Source organism: Saccopteryx leptura, chromosome 3 (assembly GCF_036850995.1).
Source record: "Saccopteryx leptura isolate mSacLep1 chromosome 3, mSacLep1_pri_phased_curated, whole genome shotgun sequence".
NCBI lineage: Eukaryota > Metazoa > Chordata > Mammalia > Chiroptera > Emballonuridae > Saccopteryx > Saccopteryx leptura.
In genome coordinates this window covers 272512119-272529103 of record NC_089505.1, presented here as the reverse complement: position 1 = coordinate 272529103, position 16985 = coordinate 272512119, and positions in this window count along the sequence as shown.

Here is a 16985-nt window from a genome sequence, read left to right as displayed (position 1 = left end):
AGTCCACTAATTAGGCCATTTTAACTAATTTGTTTGCATTTTGTATGAGCAAGTTGGGCTTTTGGATTGACTAATGTAATTGCAGCTGGTTTCTGCCAAATACAAATTATTCAGTCTAGTGTGGGTTAGAGGGAAAAGCAAATATTTAATAGACATCAATACCCTTGTAGCTTTTTAGTGGAGCCTTTTTTCCCCCTACGGAAAGTTGAAATGATTTCTCCAGCATCTGATTGAACTTTCATGTTAAGAAATGACTTTTTAATCACTTTTTAAAAAAATAATGAGGCAAATGCTTTCGTGGCTCTGTGGAGGTTTATCTCTGATCCATTTACCTCTAAGCTGAGAAAACACGGGACTCTTCCATCTCCAGGTTGGCTTCTGTTTTGGCCACTCTAGCGACCACCAGCCAACCATCCGCATCCCAGGTTGTCACAGCTGCAAGGGGCCCGAGAGGCCATCTAGTTCAGTAGTTCTCAGTATGTCCCTGGACCAGGGCATCAGCATCTCTTGGGCACTTGCTAGAAAGACAAATTCTCAGACTGACTGAATCAGGAATTCTGGGGTAAGGCCAAGTAAACTCTATTAAAAAGCACTCCAGGTAATTTGGACACATGCTAAATTTTGAGGACCATTGGCCTAGTAGCTCAACCATCTCATTTTACTGATGAGGACACTGAGGTCTGGGAGGAAGCTGTGCTTGTGGGCATGGCAGGCACTGTGCCATGCTCCCTTCACTCATTGTGCTTGCCCTAATTGTAGCCCAGTGCTTGTGGTAAGCACGCTGGGAATATTTGCTGAATGAATGAATAATGGAATAAATGAGCCAGAATTAGAAACAAAGACTCTTAATTCTGTTTTACTTTGCCAATGCCTTTCCTTGCTTCACTGAGGAAGGGTGGAGGACTACTTCTTGGTTCTTGTTTTGGAAGAAGAACAACAATTAAAGCTTGGAACATTTTATCCTGTGACCTGGCCCTCACAACGTTGCTCCCAAGCCATCGGCCAACCTGGCTCACCCATCTCTAACTCAGTGGATTGACTAGGCCCAAATCCTGTGAGAAATTATTTTTTGCTTTTGTAGACCCTAGCATTGTCTGAGGCAGAACCAGGCCCCCTGTCTGGGTGTTTCATTCCTTGACCACTAATCTCAGCTCAGCTAGTGAATGAGAAGAACAAAGCTGAGATCTGACTCATGAAAAAGGGGAGTTCTAAGCATAGGAAGTTAGGAAGGTAGGCCCTTCGGTTAAATTACTGGCTCCTATGAAGAAGAAAAAAAAGTCCTGGTCTTCAAAGCTTTGGATTGCAGCCCTGTGGAGCCTGTTGCCTAATCTGAATGAAGTGCCCTCCACTCCCTCGATCCTCCAGGCTGGCCTGCTGATCTTATAGGAAGGAGAAGAAGAGGGGAGAAAATAGTGCCCATGAACTTTCAAACAAATAAGAGAAGCTCCCAGGACCATCAGGAACAGGCTTCCAGAAAAGGTTCTTGGGCCCTCGACCCAGTTAAATTCTTTTATGAATTAACTAAGCAACTTAACGTACCACACCATGTGGATTCAGACACCCACGGAGCTTATGTTCTTCCAGCCTCAAGTTCAAATGGCTCTAAGACCTACAGCCGCCCAAATGCCTGGCCTTTCTCGTCTACATGCCTCATGGAGCCCTCAGATGGATAACACAATCTTTTCAACCCTCATGGCATCCTTTCTACCCTCCTTTGGGCACTCAGTGCCTTTAGAGTTATTTCCACTTCCCTGAGATCTATCTTCAGGGAAGAACCTGACCAACTCATTCACTTACAGGTGGTAGCAGCTACTGAGAGTTGCCACCTCCACCCCATGAAATATGTAAGCTAAGATTCCATGCCCCAGTGTTAACAATTAGTTCCTAATTTGTTGTAGACTATCTAACCCACAACTGTGTCTTCTAAGACTTTGTCCCACCTACATAGGGATCAGCCTTCTCTGGATCAACTTCTGACCCAATGGGCCAGACTCTCCCTCCAGGGAGTTTGGAGTTGGCCAATAAAAGAGTCAGTAGGGCTCTCCTGGTCATCCCAAATGAGGAAATATAATTACTAGAACTGAGGAGGCGTTGGTCCTTCATGCACACAAAGAAGCAGAGACTGTCGATCAGCAGAGAGACATGGATTGAGCAGAGCCAAGAGTGAGTGAGGGTGAGAGTGAGGGAGAGAATGGCCGCCTCTCTCCCAGTGCCTCTTTCACATGATCCCAGACTTTCTGAATCATTCTGCTGCTTGGCTCCCTGAGATACTCTTATATGCTCAACTCAAAGTCCCACATCCTTTCAATGATGCTTGTGGGACTGGGTTTCTCTTCCTCATCACGAGGACATTCTCTGAGTCCAACACAGAGCTGCATGCATCACAGATGTGCCCAGTGATTCTCTGTGGAACAAATGCGTGATGCTCAGTTCAGTGGCTTGCAGATGCCAGCCCGGCTGGTCACATACCTGTTGGCTGTGTTTGAATTACCTGGGGTGCTTGGTCAGCACACCACGTCTAGACCCAACCCTGATTTAGTCTATGGTTGGGCCCTGTGGATTTGTATTTTTATAATGCTCCCTAGGGCTTTCCAGTGGGGGCTGTAGAGGTTCCTAGTTATCCCCGTAGACAGATTCTTACCTCCTATATTCCTGATTTGAAGAGTTCTATTGTAAAGGCCAATTTTATTAGCAAATAAGTATTGTGTACCTACTAGTAGCAAGGCAATGTTGCAGATGCTAAGGAAATAGCAGTGAAAAAGACAGATAAGATGCATCAATGGTCTTGCATTCGGATCAAGGACATGGAGATTAAACAACAAACAAAAGAAGATGATCGTTTGCGAAGAGATGTGCAGTGAAGACAATAAAACAGGGTGATGTGATAGTGACTTCAGAAGCCACGTGAGATAGATTACTCCGGGGCAAGACTCTCTGAGAAGGTGCCTTTTGAACAGTTCATCAAGAAGGTGCCAACTATGGAGAGGTAAGGGAAGAGTACTCCAGGAAGAGAAAAGAGTCTGTGCAAAGGCATTGAGGTATGAGGATGGTGGCTTGTCATATTCAAAACCAGACAGAAGGCCTGTGTGGCTGGCCTGTGCATGTCCTTGAGAAGAGCAACTTTAGTGGATGGATGGGAACAGGAGACCGAACAGCAACATCCTTAGCTTTTTGAGGTTGTTTTATGTCAAAGAGAAGCAGGTAAATGGGGCAGCAACTGCAGAGGGTCATCGCGTTCAAGGGAGGAATCTGTGATGGTGATAATTTGGTTCATTTGATTTTGCAGAAGCAACTTGGATGTTGATAGGAATGATGAGCTCAAGCCCCTGTGTGCCTGCCCTGCCCCCATCAGATCCTACCACCCCTTGTGGAAGGATCAGGCAATCAACAAAGACCTTCATGATATTTACTGCTCCTGTTGATATGGTTCCTCCCAGACTCCTCACTGCAGAGAGAGACTGTAAAATACCTTCTTTGGGCATCTGCTCACCTCCTGGCCTTTGCTTGTGCTGTTCTCTTCAGTAGAGGATGGATAGAGAGGTTCTGGATACAGGTGCTGACCACATTCTGAGCAGAGGAGATGCACTGGATGGTGACAATAGGCAAAAAACCTAGCTCCATGCTTAGTGGACACAGTTTCACCACTCAGAAAATATAACAAACCAAAGGGACTTCAGCAGAGCTCTTCCTAAGCTGTGCCCTGAAGTGATTAAATAAAAGGAAGAATATCTAGAATTTATGACACTATCTGAAAAAACAATCTTGTATTAATTATTACATGCAGACTATAATTACAGATTAAACTGAAGGCTGTTTTATTTGTTGTGTGAGAAAACTGTATGCCAGACATCCTTATAGTTTCTTGGATTGTGAAAAGTGCCCCCTCATCTTTACTCCCTATCCTTCCAGAGCGCACTACCCACACGTATACACATTCACATATGTGCATGTGTGTGTGCACATGCACACACATAATACCTTATCCCGTGGTACTCCCAACGCAAGTGGTGTTGTTTTAATCATCAAATGAGAAACAATGGAATCTCCACTGATTTCAGAAAGAACTACTCAAGCAAACACGCACAGACACACAACAGTATGGTGATTACCAGAGAGAAAGGGGCAGGGGGAGGTAGAGGCGGGTATGGGGGGATAAATGGTGATGGAAGGAGGCTTAACTTGGGGGGTGAACACACAATTCAATATACAGATGATGTATTATAGAATTGTACACCTGAAACCTATATCATTTTATTAATCGAGTCACCCTAATAATTTTTTAAAAATTAATAGTTTTCTCAGTCTGTTTAGAATGTATCCAACTAGAATAACATAGATTTTAAATGAAAAAAAGATACCCCAGGCAATTCATGACACAAATTTTTAAACATGTAAAATATTTTTTAAGAAACTACTCAAGCATTATTTTTTAATTAATAGAACAGTTGAATAGCTAGTAATGCAAATAGGATGTAGCTATTGCCTATTTCCCCCTCTGTATCCAAAACAGCTTACAGGAAAGCACAAAATGTCCATGCAAATAAATGCTCATTGTCTTCAAAAATCTCTTCCAATCCACACTTGATATTTTTTTCCTAGTCCCTTAATGATTTTAAAGAGAGAGAGAGAAAAACATTAATCTGTTGTTCCATTTATTTATGCATTCATTGGTAGATTCTTGTATGAGCCCTGAATGAGACCAAACCGGCAACCTTGACATACTGGGACAATGCTCTAACCAACTGAGCCACCCCGTCAGGGCCACACTAGTCTTTTAGTGGGTTCTAAAGCTACAATGCATTTCCCCCCTCACCTATCTGCCCTGGTCAAGGTGCATGGACAATTGACACATTTTCTTTTTCTGTGATAGGTCTTGGCCTATAAAGAGTAATTAGTATGCCCTAGCCGGTTGGCTCAGTGGTAGAGCGTTGGCCTGGCCTGTGGAAGTCCCGGGTTCGATTCCCAGTCAGGGCACACAGTAGAAGCACCCATCTGCTTCTCCACCCTTCCCCCCCTCTCCCCTCTCTCTCTCTCTTCCCTTTCCTGCAGCCAAGGCTTCATTGTAGCAGTGTTGGCCGGACGCTGAGGATGGTTCCATGGCTTCGCCTCAGGTGCTAGAGTGGCTCTGGTTGCAACAGAGCAAGGCCCCAGATGGGCAGAGCATCGCCCCCCAGTGGGCATGCCGGGTGGATCCTGGTTGGGCAGATGCAGGAGTCTGTCTCTCTGCCTCCTTGCTTCTCACTTCAGAAAAATAGGAAAAAAAAAAAAAAGAGTGATTAGTCCAGCCAGACCAGGACCTGAGTCAGTTAGGTATCCAGGCCATCTCCAGATATACTGCTCACAAAAATTAGGGGATATTTTATCGCTTCATATTCATTTTAAAATATCCCCTAATTTTTGTGAGCAATATGTGTATAGTTACCCGGCTCCTATGTCCTCACCCTTGCTGTGCAGGCGTCTAGCAGGTGTCTGCACTCTTTGTGCCTTGCCATGCCTGGCTGCTGGGCACACACTGATTTCCCTTCCATATCCTAACTAAGTTGTGAAAATAGGCAAAATTGTTCGCCCAGTTCTGGCATAACTAGATTTCAAAAAGTACTAAAGACTGAGACACAATAAACACAAAACGGTACAAGTGGCAGCATTTACAATTTGTATACTGTTAGACTATTAGATTGTTGAACTTTTTGTGGCTAAAGACCTGTTGTTGTTGGAGGGGTCCCCAAGGGCTAGGAGCCAGAGGGGACAGTTACTCAACCCAAGAGACAGGACGGAGAAAAAAACTAAGGATGGTGTTAGGGAAAAACAAAACAGGGGATCCAGGAAGTGGGTGTGGGGGGAGGGTTGGCACACAGCAGGCGGTCTAGAAGCAGCTGTCAAGATTAAAGCCTGGGTGGGGCTTCAACTGCCAAGAGTAAAATGACATCACAATCTTTAGCATCTGGCCAAATATAAACGTGGTTGGCACACTTTGGGGGTAGTACCAGTTCTTTTCTTTGTCTTCAGGTTACCCCTTTCTCCAGCCTTTTTGACCTTCAAACATTGATTGTAAAAATCAATGTAAATTGATGATGGTGCTTTTTTTGGAACACATCTCAGACACATGCAAATCAGCAGAGCCTCCCCTGACAATGGTGGGCAAGGGTGGATTCGCCCTTGAGCCCACTCCAGGAATAGAGACCATGTGAAAAGGGAGAAACCAAGTGAGCAGCCTTGTGCAGAGGTGAGCGTAGGCAGCTCCCCGAGAGCAGAGCGCAGCATGCCGGTGGTGGCCAGGCATGCAGACAGGGGAGGGAAGTGGCAGGGCTTTCAGGTGGCGATGTGAAACTCTCAGCCATCTGGAAGGATGTCCGTGCACTCTGGAAAGGGATGGCTAGGGAGACAGGAGGACTCTTCCAGGTAGATTCAGATGCCTCTGAACGACCCCATTACAGACAACATTTAGGGGCTGGGTCTTATGGCTCAGAATCAGGGTTTTGTTGTTGGTGGTGGTTTTTGTGGTTTTTTTGGAGGGGTGAGGTCTGAGTGATTTTGAGTCTTGGAGAAGAAGAGTAAAACTATTAAGGAGCACGCTGAGTGTACAAGTGGATCACAAGCCTGCATGGGAGGCTGGTGGGAGCTGTCACCCACTTAATTAGAGTAACAGATTTCTCATACCTGGCATATTCTGAGTAGGGAAGGAAGTAGCAAAAATGGAATGAGAATAATAATGAATTAGCTGATATCAGATGTTTTCTCTTTGGTTTCTGCTTGTGGGTCTGACTAGTGTAGCTTATAATTAGTCTCTGCTTGCAGATGTGTGGTTCCAAAGAGTTGTGGATTAAGAAGAAACTCTAGAATTTCTCAGTACCTGACAAGTTGTAACGTGAAGAGCTACACTTAGTCCATTAAAGATTTTTCACAGTGACATTTGAGAAATATGCCACCTTGCCATTTATCATTTTCAGGGCACGGGTGTTGGAAGGGAGGTTGCTATGAAGAACAAAACAAAATGGATTGCATGTGTAGAGGTGAGCTGGCGAATGCTGATAAATGTACTTCACTGAATGTCAGCAAATGTCACTTGAGAAGCCATTTGCAGCTACCATAACAGCCTCCCAAAACCAACAAAGAGTAGCAAAAACAGGCAAAATGAACTGGGCGTCTTGCTTCTGCATGAATAAGCAATCAGCCCTCTCAGAAGTTACACCAGAAAGTTGTTAAACTTGATAGAAAGAGCTTTTCTACCCATACTGACACATACTATAGATTGCTATAAAGGGTTGGGGACCGACTGAAGACATCAGTGCTCTGGTTCAAGGAGGGACTTAACAACCCCTTCAGTCCCAGGTGGGTGCCTTCTTTGTGTGTGAGCTCTGAGATTTGCATCTCTAAGGCATGCTTTCTGGGTTCTTCCTGCCTCCTCCTCCTGTTGCTTTTGCTGATTCTGCAGACCCCTCCCTGGCTCCCAGTCGACCCTCCTTTGAAGTGCGATCTAGGAGTGCCCTGGGTATCAAGACTCCGGAAGCAGCTCTTGCCTGCCGCATCAATGAAGACCCAACATACCACCCTTGAGCCAGTTTTTCCGTCTCTCGCTCAAGAAAAGTGTCTTCTGGTCAATTAAAAATCTTAAGTAATAGATTCAACTTCTGTTTTATTCTTGGTAACCGACTTAAAACTTTGCCTAAATGTGATTTAAAGTTTCTGGAAGCTGGAGACCAGTTCTCTTCAGAGTCCAGCTTGAGTCGAGATGGGCCTCTCTTCTTCCTTGGCGTGGTGAGTCTGCAAACTCTGCTGCACAGAAATAAATGGGAAAGATCATATTCCCAGAAAATCTCTCCCAGGAAATGCGAGACTAATTAAAATAAAATTCCAGCCCCTCTTCATTTTCTAATCTCTTGGGGTTCCTCCTCCTCCATGACACACACACACAAGGTCACCCAATACTTTCTTCCTCCTGTACATCAGACTTTTCAGAGTAGCTTGGATTTGTCTGGCCTTGTAAATACACCACGCACACAAGCACATTGCCCACACAAATTGAGGTCAGTTCAGCTTTCACTAGAGACATGCTTTGATATCAGGCTCCCACACAAGACGCCCTTTATTGAACATGCATACCAGACTCTGTCCCTGAATGTGCTAATGGACAGACTTCCTTCTTCACACTGTTCCGCCATATGTTTAGCCTGCGTATGGTGCAACTGAACACATTGTAAAACCAAGAAAAGATAGGCTCTTGGGAAAGCCAGCTTCCCTCCGATGAACCGATGAACCGGGGAGGACCGAGGCACGGTTGGGGGGTGGGGGGACTGGCTCCTCTTCAGCCGCGCTCATTGCAGAATCCTTCATAATCCTTGGTGTTTCCTCCTTTTGAATTAGGCGCTTCCCGTGGAAGAGATCTCAAAAGACATCTGTTTATTGAAATTGAATTGCCCTCAACTTGTTGACTTTCATGCTTAGTTTAGAAAGAAGCAGTGGCTTGTTTAGAAAAAAAGAGAAAAGAAAAAGAAAAGAAGATGCAGAAGAAAGCCAGATTTCTGGAGCAGAGGTGGAGGTGAGGGCAAAGTGGGGGAGGTCCCGGAGGGGGACGGGGATAGAGATGTCCTGAGTGGGCCATCGCACAGCCTGGTACCACTGCTTCACTCAGCCAGGCTGTGTTCTGAAGAGCAAACCTCTGCATGTCCCGGGCCTAAAGATCTACACAGGTATAAAAATGCATTTCGAAGAAAAGACAATATGGGTGTAGATTTCCCATTTTGCCAGTATTGTTTATTTTGCTGGTGGCTGTAATTTTAAAATGCGTGTCTTTAAACTCAAACTAATAGGCATCTTTTCCCAGGGGATAAAAAGAAAAGAAGAAGCTGTTCATAATTGATTAACATTACCCAGATCCAACAATACTGGAGGCCAAAGCTATGTAAGAACCTACCTTCCCACTGTTTTGTCTTTAAAGAACAAAAACAAAAATCTCTTTCTGTAGACAAGAGTAGCTGGTATTCTCTTTATCTCTCTCTCTCTCTGATTAGAAAAAATGAAGCTGGGTTGGGCGACCTACTTTCTCCACCCACTAATTAGTAGTACCACCAGGTTTCCTTGTCTCTAATTCAGAGGCCATTTTCAGTGGACTCTGCTCTGTATATAAAACCTACCAAGCCCCCTTTCACTGTTTTGCAATCCAGGATGTTTCAAACAAAACGTTAAATGGGTACCATAAGAAGAAGGTTTGTTAAAAATACAAAACTCCCCAGAATTTCTATAATCCCCTCATTCTTGCAAGAATGTAAACAGGACATCAATAGGGGAACATTCGCCCATTGAGAGGTCACCTCTAAGTAAGAACCTTCATTCATTTCCTGGTGCCAGGGGGCATCGTTTTGCAGCCCTAGACATCATCAGTAACCTCAGAATGAGCTCTTTTGGCCTGAATAAGGGAACTATACAGCAAAGGGGGAGAAAAAGAAGAGCTTCCGGTTAACACAACAGGCAGGACATCCTGAGGAGAAATGTTTAGAGAAATTTAGTGTTAGACTTCTAAATAATCTCATTCATTCATCTAAATAAGTACTTTTAAATGCCTACCTATGTCAGACCTGTCAGTATACCTTAACCAGATGCCCATTTTATTTATATGTCTTCTTACCATCTCAAATCGTACTCAACCTTCAAAGCTCAGCTCAAATGCCACCTCTCCCAGAAAGCCTTCTGAGATTTCTCCCATGCTTCCCTTTAGTGTGCTCCCAGCCCGGACACCCATAGAACAGCATTGTTCTGTGCTATCTTGCCCTGTGCAGTTCCTCACCCCACAAGCATCAGCTCCCTGAGAAAAGGGTCTCCATCTTACTTATGTTTGCATCACCAAGATGGTTTCTTCTAATACACTCTTTGAAATTGGCTTTAAGGCAACTGAAACAGGGTGATTTTCCACTCACATTGAAATTTAAAGAACAGCCCTCTCCTCCCCGGCTATTGGTAGTATTCAGCATTCAATGAAGGGGAAAGATGCAGATGAGGGGTGGGGGGCAAGTGGGCGGCCTATCTAGATAATGTAAGCACTCTGAGCAGTGGAGGGAAAAATCAGACTACTGAATTTGGGGTAAGAGGAGTGGAGTTATCCAAATAATTTTGTAGGTTTGGCCTTTACTGGCAAGTGTCACACACACAGACCCATACACACATATATTCACACACTTAGGTTTTAAAACTATTTTCCCCACCTCTGTATCAAATATGCTTTAGAAACTTGGGGGTTGACACATCCTCCGGATATACTAAGATAAAATTAGAGTTCACATTTTTTCTTAAAACTGCCAGCATTGAGGCACCGAGCTTTTTTCTTAATACGCTGACTTTCGTTTTTTACCTGTTGGAGAACTTTGCAGTGTAGGAATCATTGCGTTTTCCCTCCTTAGAGCTGTCCCAGTGATCACAGGGGAGAGAATACCTAGCTCCCTCCCCCCACAACACAGCGGCGACTTTCACTATTAAAAGCTGAAGTTTGCAAAATCTGTTAATGACTTTTGACAGAAGTTTTCTTTTTTAAATCAGGAATTCCCTCCTTCTTTCCAATACCTGTTGTTTTCATAAAGGCCTTTTAAAGAAGCACTTTTCTTACGAATGTTCTATCTTATTAATTCAAAAAGTCCCCCTAGCAGACAGAATGCACCATGTCTGATTTGAATGTCAGGGCCAAAGAACCTGTACTTGAGTCGCTTGGTAAATGCATGGAGTTTAACAAGTTCGTGTAACTATTATGCTTTTCCTATTGGGCACTTAAAAAAATTCTCTCCTACCATAATTCAGAATAACTCTTCCTTATCATTCCAAATGTTTCACTTCAGTGTCTGTAATATTTAATTGATTCCCTACCCAATTAGGGAGAAAAAGAATCTCCTTCTATTTTAAGAAGAAAGATCTTTAAAGTTTCTAAATGTAAGAATGGTTGAAAAGTTTATTCCCTTTCAAATAGGCATTCAGAACAATATATTTATATATTCATTTACTTCTGGTATGAGAGCAGAAGTGCTGCTTTTGCTAAAGGAAAAAAATTTTTTAATGACACAAATCTATGTGTGCATGTTTCTAGAATTAATACCCTCATCTTTACTGTCATGGTGGGATTTCCTACTAGGGGAATCCGCATTGGGAGAAGTACCCTGTCTAGGGAGCATTTAAGGAAATTTTAATATCTAAACAAAAGCTATCCACTCTCTCCCCCAGAGGAAAAACAATTGGTAATTTGCATATGCATATGACACAAATTAAAGACAAAGGGCCCCTCGCAGACTGTGGTTACTGGCAGTCCTAAGCGTGCTGTAAAGCCCCAGTCCTGCACGGTGTTTGCTTCCAAGTAAATAGCATTAAGTTTGATCACTAAAAATAGTGGTTCTGGGTCCTCTGGTCCATTCCCAGTGTAGAATCTTGTTTCCTCAATCAGAAACATCCCTAGAAGTCCAGGAGCTTCTAGGCAGAAAGAACCGTATAGTTCCAAGGGGCGGGGGGGGGGATGTATATACTTGGCCCTTTTTATTTTAATGGCCAAACATTGTAATGCTAGCTAAATAGAAATTCTTGTCTGTTAATAGGTTCCTTTAGTTTGTAATAAATAAGAATGCTAATGACTAAAATTTGGTATTTGGTATGCATTAGCTTTTGTGAGCTTTTCTTTACAGCCCTCATTGACATGCAATATGGCTAGCTTTCTTTGAAACATATTTATAAAATAACTACAGTATAATTAAACCAACAAAGCCATCTTTTAAGTAAGCTTAATAGCTCAGTTTTTTTTCACCTCGGTAAAAATTTATTTTAAAAAGAAAAAGTTATGCGTCAATACCACTGTATATTTTATTCTGTGTGTCTAATATTTCCTTTGCATCTACAATCTATGCATATCTAATTCTTTTTGACAACTATGATTATTAATAAAGTGCTCATGAAAGATGCTTCATAGCTTCTTCAACAAGAATAATGTTTTTTTGTTAATGGAAATTGTAACATATCTTGACAGATACAATATATAAGATGTGCTTTTTCTTGATTGTTAATATTGCTGTGCTGAATACACAAGGAGCAGATCAACAGATATGGCAGGTAATAATCAGAGTGGATGATGTTTTATATAATGTAACTAAAAATATTTTAATGATATAAAAGCAATAGATAAATAAAAGCAATTATGTTTAATTTTGCTTTCCGTGTGCGAACAGTTGTTGGTGATAGTTGCTGCTGTTGTGGGTTTCTTTAATAGCGGAGGAAGCTCGGAGCAGTTTTCGGTGCACAGGCAGCTCTGCCTTCGTACAGCCGAAGGGTCCTGCAAGCCGCCCTTCCCCTGCTCTCTACCGCCTCATCGTCCCGGGGGTGCAGGGCCCGGCTGAATGCTAACTCGCAATACATGATAGCTCAAGTTCACCAAGGGTTCCTGAATTTTGCAAACCGTTCCTCTCTCTTAATGAATTTAAGACCACGCGAATTTCCCAAAGGAAAAACCCAAAGACTGCAGGCGCCGGACAGAAGCCACGGCAGCGGGCTCTGGCTGCTTCGCCGCCTGCCCGCGCCGCTCTGCCCCACGCGCCTCGCTCCTTTCTCTCCGACACTCTGTCCTCTCCGCCCAGGGGCTGCCAACCCCCCACCCCCACCCCCACCCCCCGCGCGGAGAATAAACACAGTTGACATCACTGTTATAATCTTTATTTAAAACTGTTTCCAAGGTTACAAATTACCGTGCCTCGTATGCAACAGGTTCCTCCGAAGCGGTATCATTACAGATTAACTGTAATGTGTAGGATTAGAATAAAAGCATAAGGGATTAGGTAAAAGGGGGGACGCTCGAGAAATAACGCCCGAGCGCATCTCGACCGCGAGCCAGCCGCTGGGAGCCGCGTAGACGCTCAGCGCCCGCGCGCCGCGCTCCTCGGCTGCCGGCCCGGGAGCGTCGGGGCAGCGGCGCGCGCAGGGGCAGCGCGGCCGGAGGCTGCGGGCCGAGGCTTTTCGGGCGCCAGGAACGAGGCACGGGGCACCGGGCGCGGGCAGGCGAGGGGCCGGGAGGCCGCAGAGGCGGAGGGCGCGAGCAGGCCTAAGGCGCAGCTGCGGGACAGGCTCCACCGCCGTGCGAAGCAGCCAAGAGGACAGCGCGCCCGCACGGGGTCGCCGGGCTCGTCGGGGTTCTGACACACTCAGGCCCGGGCCTGATGGGCCCTCCCGGCGTCCTGCTCTGGCCACGCAGCGCCGCCTCTCTCCTGCCGGGCAGGGGCTGGGGCCCGCGACCGTGCAGGCCGCCGGCTCGCTTCGAAGCCCAGGACGTGGGCCTGCGCCCCCCGCCGAGGCCATGCGCCCCATTAGGCCAGCTCCCCGGCCGGTCGACCCCTGCCCCGCAGCCCCCCTCCACGCCGCTTCCTGCGGGGCCACGGCCTCGGGCCGCTGCCGTCGCCTCGAGGGCGGCTTGCGTGTCCGGGCGGAGGGCGCCCGGCTGGAAAAACAAACAGGGCCCGCGGAGGCTCGGAGTGGGGGCCGGCCGGGGTGGAAGGAAGTGCGCGGTGCGGCCGCAGCGGCGAACAAAGCGCGCTCGGGAGCCGCTCACCCCGCCGTGACCCCAGGCCCGCCCCGCTGGGGCGCGCAGCCCCGGGCCCTCTCCGCGGAGCAGGCCGCACCGCGCGGCGGGCGCTCGCCGGGGCTCCGGGCCTCCGAGGCCGGGCTGTCCGTGGGCCTCGCCCGCTGCGGCCGCGGCCCGGCCCGAAGGCGAGCAGGACAGCTCCTCCGGCAGCCAAGCCTCGCCGCCACTAAAGCACAAAGCGCGTGGCTGAGGGGCGACTCCACGCTGATGTCCTCCGTCAGGAACCCGGGGGACTCCGGGGCGCGCTGGAGCCACAGCTCTGCCAGCAGCCCAGGACGGGTGGCACGGGCTCCCGAGTGGACGGAAGTGAGCGACCCACTTCGCCGCGACTCCTGCCTGGGAGAGAAGGGCCCCGGCTGAGGAGGTGGCGGGAGAGGACTGTTGCAAACAGCTGTTCCTCATACATATTTCATTACACAATCAGATAATGCGTCCCACCACCTTCTCAATTATTCACAGATAAACATTTTCAAGACGTTTTGACATCTGTCTTAGTGCCTGCTATTAATTTAGTAATCACTGTAGTTAAAAATGTATGGGATTTTTGCCTTCGGAGCACCTCCTCTTGGGCGTGCGGGCCCACTGTTGGGCTCTGGTCGGAAGCCTGGGCCCTCAGGGGTGAAGACACCTTTGGAGGTGAGAAGTCTCTCCAGCGCATTGACACTGTTAGTAGAAGGGATTAAAACAGTAGAAGGGGTATCTGGTTATTTTATTTTACTGTTGAAGGTGATTATTGTCCCCACCCTCACCCGCATACCAACCGCCTTGCCCACCCCAGCCTTGAGCGGAAAACCACTGTTCCGCCCTTTGCCCAATGCTGTGGAAATGGTTCGCGACGGTCATTTCTGCTCAGAAAGTTGGCTCGTTTTGGGCTGACAGAGTGTAAGTGAGAGAGATGGAGAGATCACAAAATCACTAAGAAACCTAACAACACAATGCTTCCCACTCAAGAGGCCACAAACCTCCGTGGTTTTGCCCTGAGCCCTGTGCCACTGGCAGAGGTGACAAGGGCATTTAGGAAACTCAGGAAAAAATTTGCTCTATTATGGGGTGACTACTGGGTGAGTTATATAAATGTCGAATTACTATTGTACACCCGAAACTAATATAATATTGTATGTCAACTAATCAAAAATAAAACATTAAAATTTTTCTCCCGTGTCTGTACTGAGGCATTTGGGGCTGTGAGAAAACGAACTGCTTTTCTGCTTGAGTGATAAATGTTGCAAGAAGTTTAGCCATGTACACAGTTTTATAAATTGAACAGATTTTGAAGTCTTGGTAAGTACAGTTGTCTCCAACTCTAAAATGCTGATTGTTATTTATCATTGAAAGGTTCTAAATAAACTACCCAAAGAGGGAAGAAATGTCCCAAGGTAAAGGAGTTTGCCTCTCTGTGTCTCGAATGTTAGATCCAGGGAATGGGAGTTACGTTTTGGATTTAAGAGTATGGTCTCCTTATTCATTTTGTTTGTTTGTTTGTTTGTTTTTGTTTCTGCTGAAATCTCTTTTTGAAGTGTGTCAGCAAGTGGACTCTTATTGGGGAAAAGAAAAACAAACCCAAGAAAAGAAAAAAGTCTTGGAAGAAGCTGCTCTTCCAAGGAAGATTGATTGACTCTAAAGTTTTTTGTTTTGTTTTTGTTTTTACTTTTTATTGTTCAATACTGCTACAAGAACAAACTCTTGCTAAAATTTCCAGGAATTAAGTGTTGTTGGGGGTAGGAGGAAGGCACAATATTTACTTCCAAAAGGGAAGAAATTCTTCCCAACTCATATTCCACTCCGCCTTCATTTCTAGGGCAACTATAGATGCTTACACTGTCCTCCTGCCATACATTTCCGGTGGTTCGTTCCTCACAAGATGGGCTTTCCTCTGCGCTTGGAGGGTGCTCATCCCACTTGCTGGCCCAGAAAGTTCTCCCCCGCCTTTTTTTTTTCTTCTTGTCTAAAAGAGCCTTCCCAAACTTATCCTCTACTTTCAGAGAGAGAGTTGGGGAGGGAGACCCCCTTTTCTTGTCTAAAAGAGCCTTCCCAAACTTACCCTCTACTTTCAGAGAGAGAGTTGGGGAGGAAGATCAAGTGGGAGGGAGGGCCTCATTGCATCCAGTGTGTCTTCCTCTTCTTCAGAAACACCATAGCGGCCACTGTCTCCAAGGTTCACTGGGCAGGCAAACTGGAAACCACAAACAAGCCTGTGGACTTTTGGGAATAGCTGCTCCCCAGTTTGGTGGAGATGGTGAGCTCTGCCTGGGGACCTGGGACCGGAGAGTAGGGGGTCAGAACTTCCCTGTATCTCACACACACAAAAAGTTTAACAAACCAAATAACTCAGTTTGCTTTAGACAGTTCTTTTGTGGATTATTTGCTATGAAGGGGATTGAATGGAAGTGAGGGCAAGAGGGTGTGGAGCTGAGCTAAGGTTCTTTTTGAGACTAAATTTTGGGTTAAGTGTAATGAAAGGGGCAAGATAAGCCCCCCCCCCCCTTGAACTGTTAGAGCAGAACGTTCCCATTAAGATTTAGAACTCTGACAACATATGCTCTCCACCCCCCACCCTCCTCCTTCAGAACGCAGCCTCCTAATAACAACAACAGCAGCAACAAAAACGGTCAAAATGAATCTTTCCCGGATTGCCTTCTGGGCGTCTCCAGCCCAGCTGAGAGGAAGGTAAAGGGTAGACATTGGGGTGGATGAGGTGCTCTCTCTAGCCTCCAGGACTTGACCTGAAATCTTTGACTCAGTGGGCTCAACTAAGTTTCGCATTCCGGAGCCAACATCCCTCTAGCAGGAAGCCCTTGGCCTGGCAAGCCTGCATCCTCGCTCGGCCCACTCTCCCTGTGCGTGGCTTCCTGCGTCTGCTTGTGTGGCTGGAGTCACTCTGCGCCGGCACTGCGGCATTTGTCTGCATCTTGTACTGGGCGTGCACCATGCATTCGAAAAATTCTGACTATGGACACTTTTTTTTCCCTCAAATTCTGCTATTAGTGCTCTTCTAATTCCCTCGTGTGTATTCACACACAACTGCACGTGCATTCCGTGTACAGTCAAATGACATCTTAAGCCTGAGCTCGAACGTGGGCGACCTCCTGGTCTGCTTGCAGAGATGTGCAGGTGAGAACTCCGGGCTTTAGGTGATGGGCGAGGTTAATAAGGCTTCCTGGCCCTAGGGCCTTCTCGGCCTGTTACACCTTTAACTGCCCAACTTAACTCTCCAAGTTTAGGGAGACCCTGCGAAGATTCTGCGCCTCTATCCCTACTGGAAGGGTCGAAACAGTTTCTGGGACCTCTCTAGGTGGATTTGGGCGCAAACTGGAAAGGCCAAATGGGTGAGGGAGAAGTCTCGAGATCACCCCGAGGTTCGAGACCGCACTCCTCACCCCAGGTCCCCAAATAG